We start from the raw sequence: 18447 nt of genomic DNA on the forward strand, positions 1-18447 counted from the left end.
ACAGAGTCTTTTTCTGCTGTACTCACAACAGATGCCCCCTTATGCGTAGGACACTGAGCTGCCATCTCAGACACAGGATAGAAACTATGTGCTGTCTTTACCAGTCCAATAAAATACAATCCAACTTTGAATAACTCCACAGCTGTTTTGACTGAAGCAAACCAAGAGTCACCAACTATAACTCTGCCAGAACCATACCATGGCTCTGTCAATCTCAAAGTAGTTGCAGTTCCTGCGCCAAATTCTCTTTGCCATTTCTTCGTACTCATTGCTTCTTTGCCCTCATTAATTTCCATTCTGATCATAATGTTTGTGTCACTATCACACGCTGTTTTTACTTCACAACCGACTCCTTTTGGTTTTCTTTTAATCTTCATAACTGCTGGCATTCCGTTTTTGAAGTACGCACCCCTTCCATACCAGGCGAACATGGATTCATCTACAGTTATTTTTGACCCAGGATGGATGGTATCTTTTAGTTTATCATTCACCATCGTTACTAATGTTCTAGTGTTACGCCATTTATCAGAAAAATCAAGGTCTGAGGATTGTGTGAAGCGCAATGCCATGAGAATGATCTCAAATCTTTGGCGGCTCATACCAAATCTTTGTCCAAAATTTGCAGGGGGATATATTCCATCAGAGGTGGTATTCCAATAGGATCGTCGATCTGGAAGTTCTTGAAGAGTCATAGCATATAATATGCCAAAAACAGTTAATAATTCCTTCTCGTTCAACAGTTTTTGTCTTGCTGGAAACGAATAGTTGGTGCAATGGACTATGTAACTAAGCTTCTCTCTCGGAAATATCATGAAAAATGCATCCTTGATACTTCGTGCGGGCCCCAATGGTACTAGCAAGGTAGCTTTGAAATAGCCTTGTTGTCGTTGATCGACACGTATTGCTTCATGAAAAGTCCAGGTAACACCCTTTGCAACTGTTGTATTTCGAGCAGAATTTACGTTGCTTGTACTTGAATTCGGATGTACTGAAATACTTGTCTCGTCATCTTCGCTCGAAGAAGAAGAACCCGATTCAGACGATGCTGAAAAAAAATCCATTATTAGTGATCAACAGACGCAAAGGGGTGTAGGTACTCAATATATTTAAACTTAAAATTATTTTCCAAATAAATATAAGCAATAATTATTAGCCAGAAACACCCATACAAATTGAAAAAATCTTCCGAGAAGAAATAATAACCGCCGACGCGTCGCGACGGTACTCACACCCTCCTGATTTCCGGTCAGGTGATCGATCCATTGAGCTACGCCGGCCTATCTCCTGTCCCGTCAAATTATTCAATATGTATTAGAAATATTTCGTTCAACAACTATTGCTTATTTTATTATTTCACCTAAGAACAACATACTTTATTATAGTAGGGAAGGCAATTTTACTTGCTAAATTCCCCACTAGATAGCGTCGCGACAAATTATGTCTACATTTTATTGGTGAATACTTAGAATTGTCAAATATTATTATTTTTCGTCGTCGGCAGTTATTATATCTTCTCGGAAGATTTTTTCAATTTGTATGGGTGTTTCTGGCTAATAATTATTGCTTATAATAATTTGTAATCCTTTGTGATATGCATAAAAACCTTGTCTTATAAACATTAATAAAGTTTATCAGTTAAAAAATAATAAAAATATTTTTAATACACACACACCCAGGCACAGACACACAGGCAAGCACGCGCCCACACACACAGACACGCAAATACATACGCATACATACCCATACAAGTCAAACTTAGCAAAGTTAATTTATGTTGTGCCTGTCAAAAAAAAATTGTCAATCACGTAAATAATGGAAACGAACAAGCAACCTCCAAGTACTATTTTTTCTATGGGAATATACTAGGCTTACTATAAACGTAAGCCTATGAATAAAATAAGAAAGTTTGTACTTACAATGTTCTTCATTTGTATTTGCTTCCACTAAATTGTCATTTTCGGTTTCAGCAATTAGAACTCCAACGGGCACGGTTGATATTTTTTTGTCAATTTCCCAATATACCCTTGCATAATTGTTTTCTAACTTTTTTACAGTGCCCCAACAATAACTAATGTCGTAATTATCACCAAAATGTTTGCGACTCCATGTGTTTAGGCCATCATTTTCGTCGAAATACGTGGCTTTGACGCGAACGCGGACCCCACGTCTTATACTCGCCGCCATTTTGGCCAGACTGATCGCAGAAATACGATTCAAAAACTCGCTGAATCAGAAAGAGACGCACTATGCAATGCAGTTAACGGCATCCTGCTAGCAGGCCTACAAAGCCGCATATAAACAAAAAACTTACGTCCTACCGGTAGTACGTAAAGTCCTGCTGGCAGGACGCTGGACGTTCTATCATTAATTTGTGTTCAAGTGTTTTAAGAAAATTTGCAATGTCGGTGATGTTAATATTAAAATTAGACAATTGCAAATTTATATCAGAATTAAATTCCAAAATTTGTTCATCTGAAATGTCAGGTTCAAACAAATCTTTAAAGAAATCGGCAAACGTGTCAACAATATATTTTATGTTGCTAGAACTCCATTGTTTATGATTCATAGTTCCGGGAATCCCGTTTTCATGTTTTTTCATAGACTTTACGTGTTTCCAGAATTGTTTTACATCATGATTTATTTAATTTTAGACTTCCATTATATAATTTTTTTAACTCATTTTAAACAATTTTTTGCAAGCTTTCCTGACACTTTTTTTCTGAAATTTAATTGATGTCAAAATAGTGAGACAGATTTATATGGCGGTCAATTATCTCTGCTTACCTCTGTAGAGAAACGGTATGATGTTTAGTTACTTAGTTTATAAAGAAAATGTGTGTAATATTTAAAAAAATAATTTCCTTGTTTAAAAAATAATATGCAGTTTTATCTCAAACCATATATTAATAGAGATTAACATCTCTCAAAGTTATTTATATTATTTTTTCAGTAGCCCCAAACATAACTTCAAAACCTCTTTGTAGATAATTTCAATTTCATTTCAGTGACTTTTGATTAAATTTTAATGTGAACTGCTACATACAAGTACAGTAAAAATGAAAAGACGTACAGACGATCAAAGTTGTTAGGAAAATTTTAATATCGTAATTTATCTTTTGTTGTACTTACTATTTTATTTACTAAAACGTCTAACAAAAGCAACATTAGTTTTCTCCTAAATTATGAATATACCTACTTATGTACCCTAACTCCCTTCGGTGTGTAGCCAAATTAACTAAACTTATAATAATATATTTTGGGTTCTAGATACATATTTTTTTAGAAAATTTAATCTTTATTCTTGGTAATGAGATTGGCATCGTAGTATATTTATTATTGTTCAGCTTTCCAGACCATGAAAATACAACAATTTTAAACCTTTATATTGGTGATACTACCAACTTGGCGTAAAATACTTTAGTAAAATTTAAACATTCTAATGGCTGAAAAGATACCTGCGATCTTTTATATACTTTATATTAAATTCTTTATAAGATGAAATGAAAAGTAAGTATTTAAAATAATATTATATGTTTAATTTGTAAACATGGACATTTTAGTAATAACGAATATCTGAAAACACCAGTAGTTAGTTCTATGAACAGAAGGCCTCACGTAATGTTGATTATTCCGATTTAAAAGCTAGTAACGCTTATGAGAAATCTGGCGGAGTAAAAATGTACTATATATATAACATGGCTACCATCTTGGCAGGATTCACTCGACACGGAACACAATAAACAAAATTTGAGACGGATAAACTGCTTGAAACTTATTTATTTATAATAATAGCCATAATTTTTCCATGCCTCCTTTTGTTTTATTTCTGATTTAGTACCTCTTCGATATTATTAGAGCCCCGATAAACAAACCCGATATTTATCAACTATTAAATTAAATTAAAGTATTTAAATACGCACAAACTTCTAATTGCGTACGAAATACAGTCATCTGAAGGTATGATTATATTATATTATATCAGTCATAATTTTCTTCAGTCACATAGGGGTGTTCAGTATTTCAATAGGACGAACTTTTCATTGTGGCCGAGAATTAGATAGTGAAATATATATTTTTTGACAATACAAAATAAACAAAAAAATATAACATTCACATTTTAACTACTGATCAACGATTATTTTTTTGTGTATTGACAGAGAACAAAATAAGTTGGTTATTCCCAAAAATAGGGGAATAAGAATAATACTTGGGCAAAATAGATTTTCGATGAAACTGTCCTTGAACGCGATGATATTTATACATAAAATAATAAACAAACTGTTACAAAAAAAACTTTTAAAACAAAATGATATACAACAAAAACATCCAAAGACAAAACGTGTAATGAAATCAGGCTACCAAAAAGGAAAAGCTAAAATGCCAAATAGTTTTCAATTTAGGAGGCAGTTTGGGTACCGCTGCCCGCGAAAGATTTATTGGATTACCAACACCTCTGCCTTAGGTCACCCCAAGTGGTTTCTTTGGTGATTTAGCAAGGGTGCCCAGGTTCATCGCGTGAGGTGTGTTCGGGAAGCGCCTCCCCATCAGCTGCGTGGTGTGCCAAATCGGGAGAGGCTGGTTTTGGGAGACCCTTTGGTCTCTTGCAGCAGTGGAAGGGATATGTTCATATGTCTGATACTCCTGGACACACTGATTCTCAGATTCATTCTCAACCCTCGTAGTTTTTACCTTCCTAGAACGTCCTCCCCTTCCTTTCCATAAAAAGACCCTCCACACAGCTGCCCAAAATATGACTTAGGCCCTGAGGGAAATTTTCCTCCTGTAGTCAAGGGCCTCCTGTGTTAAGATAATGTAAAATAAAAATATAAGTATTATAATTCTCTGCCGAAAACTTTAAAGTCTGCACTTCTTATTTTTATTGGAAAAAACATTGATAGAGACAGTAAAAACATTCTTTGGAGAATTTGCCTGCATTCTAACTATTTCTCGCAGATTGATTGTTTTTTAATTAACTAACAATTAATTAGTAATTTTTAAACTTTGATATAAAAATTACTCGAATAATATGATAAATACAAATAAATGAAATCATGTTTTCGAATCAAATCGTTTTGAAAACAAAAAACTTAAAACCAACATTATTTAATAGAAAATATTGTTTAAGATTTTCACGGCCAAAAGTATTTTTGTTATTTGTTTTTGGGGTGTTATGCCGTGTTGCGCTAACTCCTTCTTTAGCCAACGTTTCGGACAGCATTGCAGTGTCCATCATCAGGGCAGATGTGTTATTTATCCAAATAACACATCTGCCCTGATGATGGACACTGCAATGCTGTCCGAAACGTTGGCTAAAGAAGGAGTTAGCGCAACACGGCATAACACCCCAAAAACAAATAACAAAAAAAAAATTATTTAATTGGATTTTTTTATTAAAATCACAATAAAATCTATGAATTAGACGTATCCGTCCTTGTTTTTAACAGGAATGCTCGATTGCAACACCTTAGAAGAAGCACGCCTAAAATATTTGTTGGCAAACATTTTTTTAACTAATCTCTAGAATTATACTTAATTCACTAATACAAAGGAGTTAACTTATAAGTGCTTAACAAGTATACACATTGAGATCCCAATCACTTATTTATAGTCCGAAAGCGAGAACTTTTGCCTGTGACAACATGCCAATAAACAGAGCGATCAACTTCTCAACGATTTTGCAATGACCATCGACATAATTATTTTTTTGGTAAACTAATGTTTAAGACAAGATTTTTTATGCATAGCACAAAGGGTAACAATTATTTTATAAGCAATAATTATTAGCCTGAAACACTCATCCACATTGAAAAATCTCCTGATAAAAGATACATGACGCCAACGGGACTTGAAATCGAAAGGACACTGGTTCAAGTCCCGTTGGCGTCATGTATCTTTTATCAAGAGATTTTTCAATGTGGATGAGTGTTTCAGGCTAATAATTATTGCTTATAAAATAATTGTGTCCATCGACATGTTTAACTTCACTTACAGACAGTTTAGCAAATAACTTTTGACTTATATCGCAAAACATTAAAACTGCTCCTCATTGCCTTTCATATTTACGTGCACCTCAAATTTGTGATCTTCTCTGTAATACATTGGTGCATAACCGTTTTATGGAAAAAATTAATAAATAAATAAATAAAATAACACATAAATATATTTATGTATGTAACACATATGTTATTCATTTATTTATTTCTGTTCTCCATAAAACGGTTATGCATCAATATGTTAGGGTTATATATTAAAAATCTCTTCCATTTCGTCTTTTTAAAGATAAAGTAGCTATTATCATTTTTTTATGTTATCTGATTTAATTAAAATGGAATATGTCTAAAGAACATAGTTCAATTGGCGAATTGTGTAACAAATGGGAATTAAAATTAGTGTACTTTTAAATGATTTATTTAAACCCTTAAAATCTGAAGACATACATGGTTTGAAAGTTTTTTATCGACAACAGACTCTTTACAAATATTTTGTTCATTTTTCAGAAAATGTGATTTCATTAAGTAGTTACATAATAGCAATATATTAAAGATTGAACGTATGAATTTTCATATATTTATAAATTATTCTCTTTCCCTGAAAGTATTTAGAAAATAATAAAATATGTTGTATTTTCAGTGTGAAATTGGCAGTTTAAATAAGGTTTATCAAAAATTAGTCAGAAAATCAAATAATTATATGAATTATAATTCTAGTAACACGTTCTTAATAACTTTGTTTATAGATTATCATAAACAATGTTTAAAAAAAATCGTGATGTGACAGTCAAGTTAAAGATTTTTGAAAAAAAAAATCATAACTATTAAGACAAAATTAGTACAATTTTGAAAGTATTTAATATAATATAATATTCGAATAAATGTGTAGTGCGCGCGCGCAGTAAGTGCGGCGGCCATCGGAAAAGCTCGTGACTTAGTTTGGTGGCATCGCTGGTGGTCGACGGTGGAAGTGTGTACAAATTACTGTATTTAGTTAGTCGACAGTTGACCTGACTTGTGTTAAATGTGTTGGTTTAATTATAGGTAAAACCCTTTTTTAGAAAATATTATATAAACCGTTTTACGTCCACATCGGGTCGGGCGCTTCGGTTGTCGCATAACACCCCTACTAATGATTTATTTTGTTTGCGGTATTTGAAAAGATTTTTCGCAAAACTGCCAATTCACATAACTTAATATTAAAAATAAGTATTCAATCACGACGATCGGTGTAAAATCAATGTTGAAATGATGTTGTGTGTTCTGTTTAATGAAATGGCTTAAATTCGAGTTGAGATTTGAAATGAGTTGTAAGCGGGATGATGAGAGAAGAGAAGGAGTGCTGAGGGTTGGTTGGTTGGTTGGTTGGTTGGTTAGGTGGTAGCGCTGGCGCTGGCGCTGGCGCTGGCGCTGGCGCTGGTGGCTGTGTAGCTGTTGTGTAATCGGGTAATGAATGATGGGAGTAGCGCGGCCGCGGTGGCTTTGCGCGTGTGCAGGCGCAGCACGGTATCGATTGGCGCCTGACGCCACTCGGCCGCCGCTGGAACGACCCGGCCGTACTGGGCGTCACCTGAACCCGCTCGCGCGCTCTGTTTACTTCCTGCCCGTTTGTGCTCAATCCGTGGCTCCATAGCTCGCGCGCTCACAATGGACTAACTGCCAGTGTTTGTATCGCCTCCGAGGTAATCTATCTGCTCCTTACATCATTATCCGGACACCCTTCATCACCCGCGATTCCATCATGCATCCATTTACCCCCGAATCGTTACCCTCACGATGTGCGCTTGCATTCTAATTTATTGATGGCGTAATCAGTCTTTTCCGGAAATATTCTAAAGGATTTTGGTGCTCGAGTGCAATTTTACTATCACAAGGTGTACGAATCTATATGACATATATCCGCAGTGTTCAGCCTAGGACCCCGGGGCTGCTATAATAGTATATCAACCCGCGCTGTCTTCAGTTTTCCGCGCCAGTGAGAGACCTAAATCGTTTTCGCAATCTGCAATCGAGATTCTGGAAGGTTTGTGCTATCAGTTCTAATTGTTTTAAGTAACAATAATTTTCTTTACCTTTGCGCAATATTCGTGCATAAAATTTTCACAACCTCTAATCAATTCAAAAATTTACCTGAAACTCTGAGATTAGCAGATTTGCGCTTATTTGGCACTGATTCCGTTAGTGAGCCTCTTGCGTAAAGTTTTTGACATTTGACTGTATCCTACTAACAAACCTCTTCTCTTCACCTCATCTGTAAGTTATGACAACTTTATTATATTCATTAATTAACAGACAAGATAACATATTTGAAACTATTAAACGTTCAATATCTCGAAGATAGATTGTTATTACAGTTACTTACCCCTACAACTCGCTCTAAATATTTGTGGGCGTTTCCTCACTCAAGAAAATAAATCGTATTTATTTACTTTTAGATTTTGTTGGCAACTGAAGTCATCTCTTGCAGTGCTTTTGGCTAATATGGGGCAAATAGGTGGTTTTTTTAGGAATTTGGGGAAATTTTAGGGGGAAAATGATGTCGCGTGAAACGTCAGTTATTTACTTCGCTCTTCATGGGTTTTTATCAAATGAATTATTTTAATCATTTATACATTTTATGACTATATTTTAACTTATTTTTTTGCGACCCAACCTTTCCTACTAACCTAAAATGTTATTATTTTTATGAACTTGTATTAAATTGTATGTATGACTTTGACTTCAGCGAATAAATATTTGGCGTACTTTTAAACATTTTGGCGATATTTTAACATATTTGCATTTTTATTATACTTACTATTATTTAAAAAAGCGTATTTATTGCTTTAGAAAAATAAGTATTTTTTTATTGATTGCTTCAAAAACTGCAATTTAGTGGCGATTTAATTTTTCATTTATAACCGTGTTTTACTGGCAAATATTTTATTAATTTTTGCATTTACTCATTTTTTTTATTTTACAATAAAATATGTTTTATTTACTCATTCATGGTGACATGTATATTTTTCTTTTGGTGCAGGTTGAAGATCGAAACATCCATCTCATTATGAATGGCACCATTTTTCATACTCGCAGGTAAGTCCATCGCGTTGTTCGTCCTGATTGGTTTGACTGAAAATTGCTTAATGGGTTAAATGCTATCTTTAAAAAGCGTTTTTAATGTTTACGAAGCGTGTTGTAATCGCGCGGTAAATCGACAAAGCATAGGTAACTACAAACCTTTTCATGTAAATTTCTTAAAATGGATGAATAATCACATATATGTGCATTGGTCACTTTCTATATACGAAAACTCTTATCAAAACTGTCTACTTCTCATTTTATTGGTCAACTTTAAAAAAATATAGTTTCAACTAACGATATTTCGACTTTTATAATGTTTCCTTAAATTAAACGTTTTTTTTAATTTTTACAAATAAATATAATATTAATAATTTATTTCAAATAAAAATAAAAATATGTACGAAGAGATAAAAATTAAAATATGAAATGTTTTTAATAATTTGAATTAAGATGATTTAAAGGTTTATCAGAAAGTTTTCGTTTAGTTAGTACTTAACAAAATAATGATTCAGTTGTAAAAGGCACAAACTATTAACGATGCATGCTATTATGAAAAGATATATTATGTGGACACGGAAGGTAGGAAATTGATAAAATTCTAAAGTTTCATACGAGATCTTTAATACCAGAGGGGGTTAAAATGAGAATAAATGTCCTATAAATGTGAGCCTTAATTTCTCGAGACAAGATGAGATCAATTTGAGAAAAGTGAAAATGAACAAATTTATCATGACAAGGATTTAGTTACAATAGTTAACATATTGTAATGGTTAGTTGATAATGTTGTATGAAGTAACTCAATAAAATTTAAAAAAAAAATAATTACGAATAATTAATCAATATTTTAAATAATTAACTGCAAAATGTAAATCATATCAAAATTTAAACTAGATAAATACAAAATATACGATAATTGGAAAAAAAATAATTTAAAAATTATTGAAAACTTTAATGATACAAAATACTACTAACTAACATAACAAGCAAGTCAAATCTTTTCCTGAAAGGAATATTTCCCGATAAAGATCAATCAATGTATACCATTACTGCTCCACATTTGTACTACTGCTCAACAATTATTTTCTTCTGCCTCATGAAAATAAGATATGGTTTTGAAAATAATGCTTAGGTGAAATAGATTTTCAAATATAACTAAAATATTAAAGGATCAATTGGCTAACAGTGGAACATATACTAATATTGAACCATATGATAATTAAACTTACTAAAAAAAAAAAAAAGTTTGAAAAAATATTTTTAAACAAATTTTTTTTTTACAAAAATGACATTCACAGACATACCACAAGGACGGAAGGACGTACAATAAAATCGAACTACCAAATTACAAAATAATATTATGATGCGCTGCCGGAACCATAAAAACTACACCAATAAATTAATAAATTCAAACTAGATTGTAAGGAACACTTCAAGCGAGATAAATTGAATAGTATGTCAGTTGTTTTTAGTAATTTATACATTTTAAATAACAAAATAACAAGTAAAATTTAAAAGATTTCGTAGACCTCGTTATCCTTGCCTTAGGATTTCACTTCACATTTTTCTCAACCGACTTTTACCGGTCACAGTCAGTACTGGCCTGAAATAGGATACTATTGATTTTTTTTCTGATGTCTAACTATGATCACATCAGTATATATTATATATAGTTTATTTTTAATATTCACTCAATAGGTCTACTTACTGTCTTTTTAAAGCAGTAGCTTTATAAATTCCTTCGATATGAAAATCATTGCTTTTTTCAATTTTCTCTCATGTTATTATAATTCAATTTTCGTAAATTTTTATTTAATATTATATAGTAATAATACATATTTGTTGTACATAGAATTTAAAATATTAATTATTTTCCTATTGGAAAGATTAGATCAGAACGAACATGTTCTTGTGAGCAAATTAGTCATTTCTGACGCACACACTAAGGACCTCCACAGAACTTGAAAATCAACTTTAAAATTTGATGAATTGTTCAAATTCTGTGACACAACCCTTCATTAGTCTTCTCAATATAAGATCTTAATGAACATTTAGAATTTTTCGAGACTCTTAAACTACAAAAGGATCTATAACTTATTAAATCAGTATTTGTATCAGTAATGCTTCATGCCAATACCTGTCAAATCCCAGTATTTATTGGGCTCGATGAAATCCATGCTATACATAAGATTTGAATCGATTCTCTCAAACTTTCACTTAATTTAATTTCTCCATTTCTTTCCACAACTCTTGTAATCGGGCAATACTTAAAATTGAAGATACCATAGCCCTGTTTTATGAATCTAAGCAGTTGATTATATTTACTTTAGTTAGATTATTTTTTGCACAGGTTCCAATAAATAGTAGTTCATTTAAAAACCTTTAATAAAAGTGCTGTCATAAACAATAAATTTTCTCCAGAAATTCAAAAATTTATTTTTATCTAAAAAAAATTATGATTCAGTTTTTAAATCTACAAAAGACTGAAAATTATCCCCAAAAAACTCTCAAATATCATTTTTTACAACAACTGGAAATGTTCTCTAGAAAATATTAAATATTTGTTAAGATATCAAAATAATCTAAGAACCTTAATATTAGCCTTGGTCTGAAGGTCTTTGTGGAACCAATCAGTTTCTACAATTCAAAAATAATTGTTGTTTCAAGTAGTTAATCACGATAATTAAAGATAAATATATTACTGAATATAAATCCGTCTAGCAACCTGTTGTTTTGTAGGTCCATAATTCTACCTACTCCGGGGATTTGAAATTATTGACAAACAGAAGCGTTAGTAATATACTACCATAGCCATGAGCACTCGCTCCCGGTAACTAAGATACGGCAGTAGGTACCTACTTTAATATAGATAGGAGGTTGGGTTAGTCGCCAACCAAGAGTTATTATTATTAATTTAGGATAGACAAGGTCATCTCTTCATTTTGACATTTTCGGAGAAGTTTAATCGATCCTTAGTTAGTCTTATTCTTCTCTTATTTTTTTTTTATTTACGTTCACTTCGCACAGGAGAATTATTTCCCACACGTTCTGTATCAAATATAAATTAATTTGAATTCTGGAAAGGAATAATTTATGAGGGTGGGTAGGAATCTGGGGGTCAGTGTGTCCAGAAGTGACGGACGTCCCTTCAACTGCGGTGCAGGATGATGAATGGGTCGAGAGAGTTCGGTAGGAGAGGTTTGAGGGTCTCCCTCAACTGGCCTATCCTATACTATACTATACTATCCTATATATACCGGTAGGGTAGGGACCCTACCCGCCAAGCAGTTGGAGTGCAAACACATCCACCACTAAGATCTTGGTCATTCAGTGAATGGTTCCCGTGGCGTCAGGTGATATCTATACTGCCTCTCAAATTTCGGTGAAAACAACAACAAAAAGTAGTGAAGTTTAAAATATGCATTTTATCAAAATTTCCCCTCTCCCTCAGCCCGATCACATAAAAGTACTATGCTACTGTGTTGTAGTTTTGTGAATATTTATACTTTATTATTCTATGTCTCTTTATGAGGGAAGCGTTGCATGTGTTAGAGTGAACGGTGGTTTTACGGGGTGGTTTGCTGTTTTTTGGTGGCTTCACAAAAGGTGTTAAACAAGGCTGCGTAATGTCACTGTGTTTATTCAATCTATACATGAATAATTGTATGCAAGAATTGAAAGAGGTGGGATTGGGCGCGAATTTGAGTAATCTGAAAGTATGTTGCCTGTTGTATGCTGATGATGCGGTGCTGATTGCTAATAGTATGGATGATCTGCAGTCTCTCGTGTCTAGGATGAACGAAGTATGCATGAAGAATGAGTTAATGATGAATGTAAGTAAGCCTAAAGTAATGGTGTTTGAAAGAGAGAGTACGAAAACAGTGTGCAATATAACTGTGAATGAGGAATACTTGGAGCAGGTGGATGAGTTTGTGTATTTAGGAACATGTTTACGAGAGATGGGAAGGCTGACAGAGATATTGAAAGAAGAGTAAATGCAGGTAAATCCATTAATGGAGGACTGAACGCAGTTGGCGCTAACAAAAAAACGTCCAAAGAAGCGAAGTTAGCAGTCCACAATGAAGTGCTGGTACCTACCCTGATGTATGAAAGTGAGGCATGGAACAAAAAAGGATGAAAGTAGATTGAATGCTGTTGAAATGAGATCCCTGAGGCGTATGTGTGGTATAACCATGTACGATTGTGTTTGGAATGTGGAGATCCGCAAAGAGTGCAAGGCTGATGTAAGCGTAATGAGTAATATCAAGAAAGGGACGCTTAGATGGTTTGGGCATGTAGAGCGAATGAGCGAAGAAAGGAGTGAATGCAAATGTGAATGGTAGCAGAAGTCGGAGACGCCCGAGGAAGACATGGCACGACCAAGTGAATCAGATACTTAAGTCGGGCTATTTCAAGAGTCAGAACAATAGAGGAGTATGTATGAATGTGAATAAGGCAAGGAGTGTGTGCCAAGACAGAGTTGTTTGGCGGTTCGTCCCCTCTGCCTACCCCTGCGGAGAAACGGCGTGATGGTTAGTTAGTTAGTTATTATTATTTGAAAACTATCATAAATAATTACGTTCTCAGTCTACGTACTGAGATAACATTTTTAACAGCTATGTCATTCAGAGCTCGATATTAATTGCTAGTACGGACATCCTAGGTGGAGTAGTTAATTTCAAAGACCCGCTGATGAACCGAATAATAGCATTGCATTAAGCTGGACATCGCCCATGGAAATCTGGGTACTCTCTTTCATTCTGACCCACCGTATTTACCTTTGATAGAACTGAAGCAAAGTTCAAAGTATGCTGTTCATAGTGAATAAGCATGACAACCTTAATGGCTAATTAACCATATGTAGAAATGTGTTATGATGTTTATCTCTGTTTTCAAACGTTTGCCATAGCAAAACTTAAGCACTTTTCCAGTGTTATTGGGTGGTTCAGGGTTAATATTTTGCTTGTATTCAGTATTTGTATTTTGGATTGCCGAAGTCATTTTTTTACATTAGCTCTACACAGGATGTGTGGAGTGACAATATTGACAGATTTAAGTAAGTAGTAAAATAATATGTATTTTATAACGTACACATTATTTTACACTACTCAAATGATACGAGCTTTAACATTTTGTTGAGTCAGATGTGATTTTTTATTACGACGCCAATATTTGGAGTTGGTATATTATCAGACCATTATTCAAGGGTTTTTCGCAGAATTTGAACAATTCATCAAATTTGAAAGAAAATTTTCCAGTTCTGTGAAAGTTCTATTCAAGTTCTGTTTTATATCACTGTGGGCCCGTTGCTTTACTAGTCTGAAATAATAACAGATAACAATAATAATAACAATATTAAGCGTTTAATTTTTGTTTGTTTTAATGTTAATTGACTAGATGATCATTTGTGGAAAAGTGTGTGGAAAGGTTTAGTTTTTCCTATGGGGAAGATTTAACCCGGACATAAAGTCATAAATTAATAAATTAAGATTATTGAAGTGAAACTTCTTTACCCGCGTCATGCAATTTCGAGGACCGGAGTAAAACGAACTCATGACCGAAACGAAAATGCGGGACCGATTAAAGTTCATTTGATCTAGTCAAAGTTTTGAAGTAAAATATAAATGCTTCTTAGCTCATCTCGACAACTGGCGTTGGTGGTGTAATGGTCAGCGTAGTTGCTTTCCAAGCAGTTGATCCGAGTTCGATTCTCGGCCATCGCACATTATTTTTTTGTTTTTAACGCCTTTTTTTTTTTCAATGGTTGACCATAATATCAATCCACTAAGTAATATTTTAGGCCTGTAGCATACTTGAAAAGTTAAAGAATGATATAAGATTGTTTATGATGTTAACGATAAAAAAATAATCAATCCACTAAGTAATATTTTAGGCCTGTAGCATACTTGAAAAGTTAAAGAATTTTATGATATTATTAATGATAGTAACGATAAAAAAATAAAAAAAAACATAAAATTACCATAAAAAATGGGCCAACGGCACGCGGTGTTCCCAAGCGGTCACCCATCCAAGTACTGACCGCGCCCAATGTTGCTTAACTTCGGTGATCGGACGAGAACCGGTGTGTTCAACATGGTATGGTCGTTGGCAAACGCTAAACAATATTAATTTCTATTCTACCTGCCAATAAATATATGAAAATTAGTATAAAAAAGCCCTAATAATACTGAAAACATTAGCAAGGTGTGTGCGACGTTGATAAAAATAATCATTACATACGCGCTTGAAAAAGATCGTAATTACATCCATAACTTTGCAGGAATTTTTTTTTTCAATGGTTGACCATAATATCAATCCACTAAGTAATATTTTAGGCCTGTAGCATACTTGAAAAGTTAAAGAATTTTATGATATTATTAATGATAGTAACGATAAAAAAATAAAAAAAAACATGAAATTACCATAAAAAATGGGCCAACGGCACGCGGTGTTCCCAAGCGGTCACCCATCCAAGTACTGACCGCGCCCAATGTTGCTTAACTTCGGTGATCGGACGAGAACCGGTGTGTTCAACATGGTATGGTCGTTGGCAAACGCTAAACAATATTAATTTCTATTCTACCTGCCAATAAATATATGAAAATTAGTATAAAAAAGCCCTAATAATACTGAAAACATTAGCAAGGTGTGTGCGACGTTGATAAAAATAATCATTACATACGCGCTTGAAAAAGATCGTAATTACATCCATAACTTTGCAGGAATTTTTTTTTTCAATGGTTGACCATAATATCAATCCACTAAGTAATATTTTAGGCCTGTAGCATACTTGAAAAGTTAAAGAATTTTATGATATTATTAATGATAGTAACGATAAAAAAATAAAAAAAAACATGAAATTACCATAAAAAATGGGCCAACGGCACGCGGTGTTCCCAAGCGGTCACCCATCCAAGTACTGACCGCGCCCAATGTTGCTTAACTTCGGTGATCGGACGAGAACCGGTGTGTTCAACATGGTATGGTCGTTGGCAAACGCTAAACAATATTAATTTCTACTCTACCTGCCAATAAATATATGAAAATTAGTATAAAAAAGCCCTAATAATACTGAAAACATTAGCAAGGTGTATGCGACGTTGATAAAAATAATCATTACATACGCGCTTGAAAAAGATCGTAATTACATCCATAACTTTGCAGGAATTTTTTGAAGTGAAACTTCTTTACGCGCGTCATGCAATTTCGAGGACCGGAGTAAAACCGACTCATGACCGTGACGAAAAAACGGGATCATTTCGCTATAGGAGCCTAGCTAATATTATATACCTAGTTTAACTCACTCTCCTAACTCATCTTCGCTGTCTACAGGCAGAGCGCACGACTGTGGTCGTGAAGAACCGAGGTTCGATCCCCGCTTTAACTATTTTTTTTTTTCTTTTTTTATAACTTTTAATTTTTTTTATCACATGCTACTTATAAATATGTCAATAGACAGAAAAAAAGAGAGAATGAAATGAAAAGAGAGAGAGAGAAGAATACTAGAAGTTTCACTTCTGTCTTGCGTAGGCTTGACACACCCATTTTTTTATTACCTTTTTTAGGACAAATAGATATAATGATCTCACTGAGATCTCCCGTGTTTATAAATTAAAATAATTTACATATTATTTTAATTTGAATAGAACTTGAATTGGAACATTGAAATTCGATGATTGAATTTCAAATTTTATGAAACTCATCCTAAATTTCATCATCATTGTTTGCTAATTTTGAATAAGAAAAATAGTTAAATTAATCATGATTTAATGTTCATGAGAATTACATGAAAATATTTTCCCTCCTCTGAAGGTGTAATTTAGTTCTTGTACAAAACACGCTGTTTGAGAGACGAGGTATTCTTATATGCAATAAAATATTTTCCATAAAATTGTGACCAAATTAAGTTGGATCTACTTCTCGTCGAGCGAACTCTGTTTGCAGAGGGTATCAAAGCTGGAGAGTTGCTTTGACTTCAGTTGAACTGAAGTCTTCGTTCAATTATGTTTTCAATGAATTGAAATTGAATCTCGGAAAGCAATTCCAGAGTCTCAAAAGGCAACAGTTACTTTATGGACGCCCCATTCAATCAAATTTTAAAATGCATAAGAGTACGCGACAACTTTTCTATTTCGGTACGTTAAGTAATTTTAATGTAATTTCCATTAAATGTGACGTTATTTCCATAATGCATTTAAATTGAAATATGAAAATGATAATAAAAATAAATGTTAATTTTCGCACCTCTTCTGAATCATTTAGTCCGAGGACGTAAGCGTTAACCTTTCGCAGTTTCCAGTTTTGCTTATTTTATTGCCTACATTGTATGGATACGGATATATACAGCCTCCAGCTGTATATATCGAATAGTGTAACCTACAAAACGTACGGATAAGTGTAGCAGTATCATGTTTTTATGGAAAGTTATTTAGGTTATAGAATTATACGGTGAATTGATAACACGGAACTTTGAATAGGAATGCCTTCCTTCTAGATTTGACTGGAAACTAATATCGTTGCTGACTTACAATCTTTCAACTATTTTTCTCGCGGAAGCCAATCAATATTGCACAATCTGTATCTCTTACATTTTCTGATATAGTTTTCACCATTCCATTAGATTTTGAATTTATACTAAGAGACCAAATTTGAAATTTATCCAACGAATGGTCAAATTTTTAAATCATGAAACACGCCAAAAAAGCATTTCTTCTTCATTCAGTGTTTAAATATCACTCAATGAAATCTTTGTACACTACGACTGTGTCACCTTACTAAACAATTACCTAGTCACCGACAATCATTGTGACGTGCGAGGTAATTAGATAATTTAGAAATACGTAGACCGCCGACAAACATTGTGACGTGCGAGGTAATTAGAAAATTTAGAAATACATAGACCGTCGATAATCATTGTGACGTCTGAGGCAATTACAAAATAAATAAATTCATAGAACGTCAACAAACATTGTAACGTGCGAGTTAATTGTAACCGCCGACCAACATTGTGATGTGCGAGGTAATTAGAAAATTAAGAAATACGTTAACTCGTGACAAACATTGTGACGTGCGAAGTAATTAGAACATTTAGAAATACATAGACCGCCTATAATCATTGTGACGTGCGAGGTAATTACAAAATTAAGAAATTCATAGACCGCCAACAAACATTGTAACGTGCGAGTTAATTGTAACCGCCGACAAACATTGTGATGTGCGAGGTAATTAGAAAATAAAGAAATACATAGACCGCCGACATACATTGTGACATGCAAGGTAGAGCCATATTCTTTCAAATGCTTTGAAAACTTCATACTTCTATTTATGTAACAAAGTGATGGTTGCACATTTAATTCGATGAAATCAATTTGTTATAAAACAATTATTTTTCTACTAC

At 33.5% G+C, this 18447-nt stretch overlaps 1 protein-coding gene and 3 non-coding genes across 10 annotated transcripts in view; 1 reads left to right on the forward strand and 3 right to left on the reverse strand.

Annotated features, from left to right (window-relative positions):
* Window positions 1–6936: 6936 nt before the first annotated feature.
* Glut1 (Glucose transporter 1) overlaps window positions 6937–18447 on the forward strand; it is a 39982-nt gene continuing 28471 nt past the window's right edge. For 3 of the 7 annotated variants that reach the window (XM_089645992.1, XM_089645998.1, XM_089645999.1), the window contains exons 1-2: window positions 6937–7034; window positions 9010–9065. The gene's annotated coding sequence lies outside the window, so the exon portion shown is untranslated. Of the gene's footprint in view, window positions 7035–7539; window positions 7673–7981; window positions 8014–9009; window positions 9066–18447 lie in introns of those variants that run through there. The other 4 variants (XM_089645993.1, XM_089645994.1, XM_089645997.1 and 1 more) reach the window with 4 other exon arrangements.
* On the reverse strand, window positions 15042–15160 carry LOC149412349 (5S ribosomal RNA). The gene has a single exon (XR_016304602.1). It is a non-coding gene; the product is annotated as a 5S ribosomal RNA (ribosomal RNA).
* LOC149412350 (5S ribosomal RNA) lies at window positions 15484–15602 on the reverse strand. The gene has a single exon (XR_016304603.1). It is a non-coding gene; the product is annotated as a 5S ribosomal RNA (ribosomal RNA).
* LOC149412351 (5S ribosomal RNA) lies at window positions 15926–16044 on the reverse strand. The gene has a single exon (XR_016304604.1). It is a non-coding gene; the product is annotated as a 5S ribosomal RNA (ribosomal RNA).

Source organism: Hesperophylax consimilis, chromosome 23 (assembly GCF_061612785.1).
Source record: "Hesperophylax consimilis isolate HC1 chromosome 23, BYU_Hcon_1.0, whole genome shotgun sequence".
Taxonomy (NCBI): domain Eukaryota; kingdom Metazoa; phylum Arthropoda; class Insecta; order Trichoptera; family Limnephilidae; genus Hesperophylax; species Hesperophylax consimilis.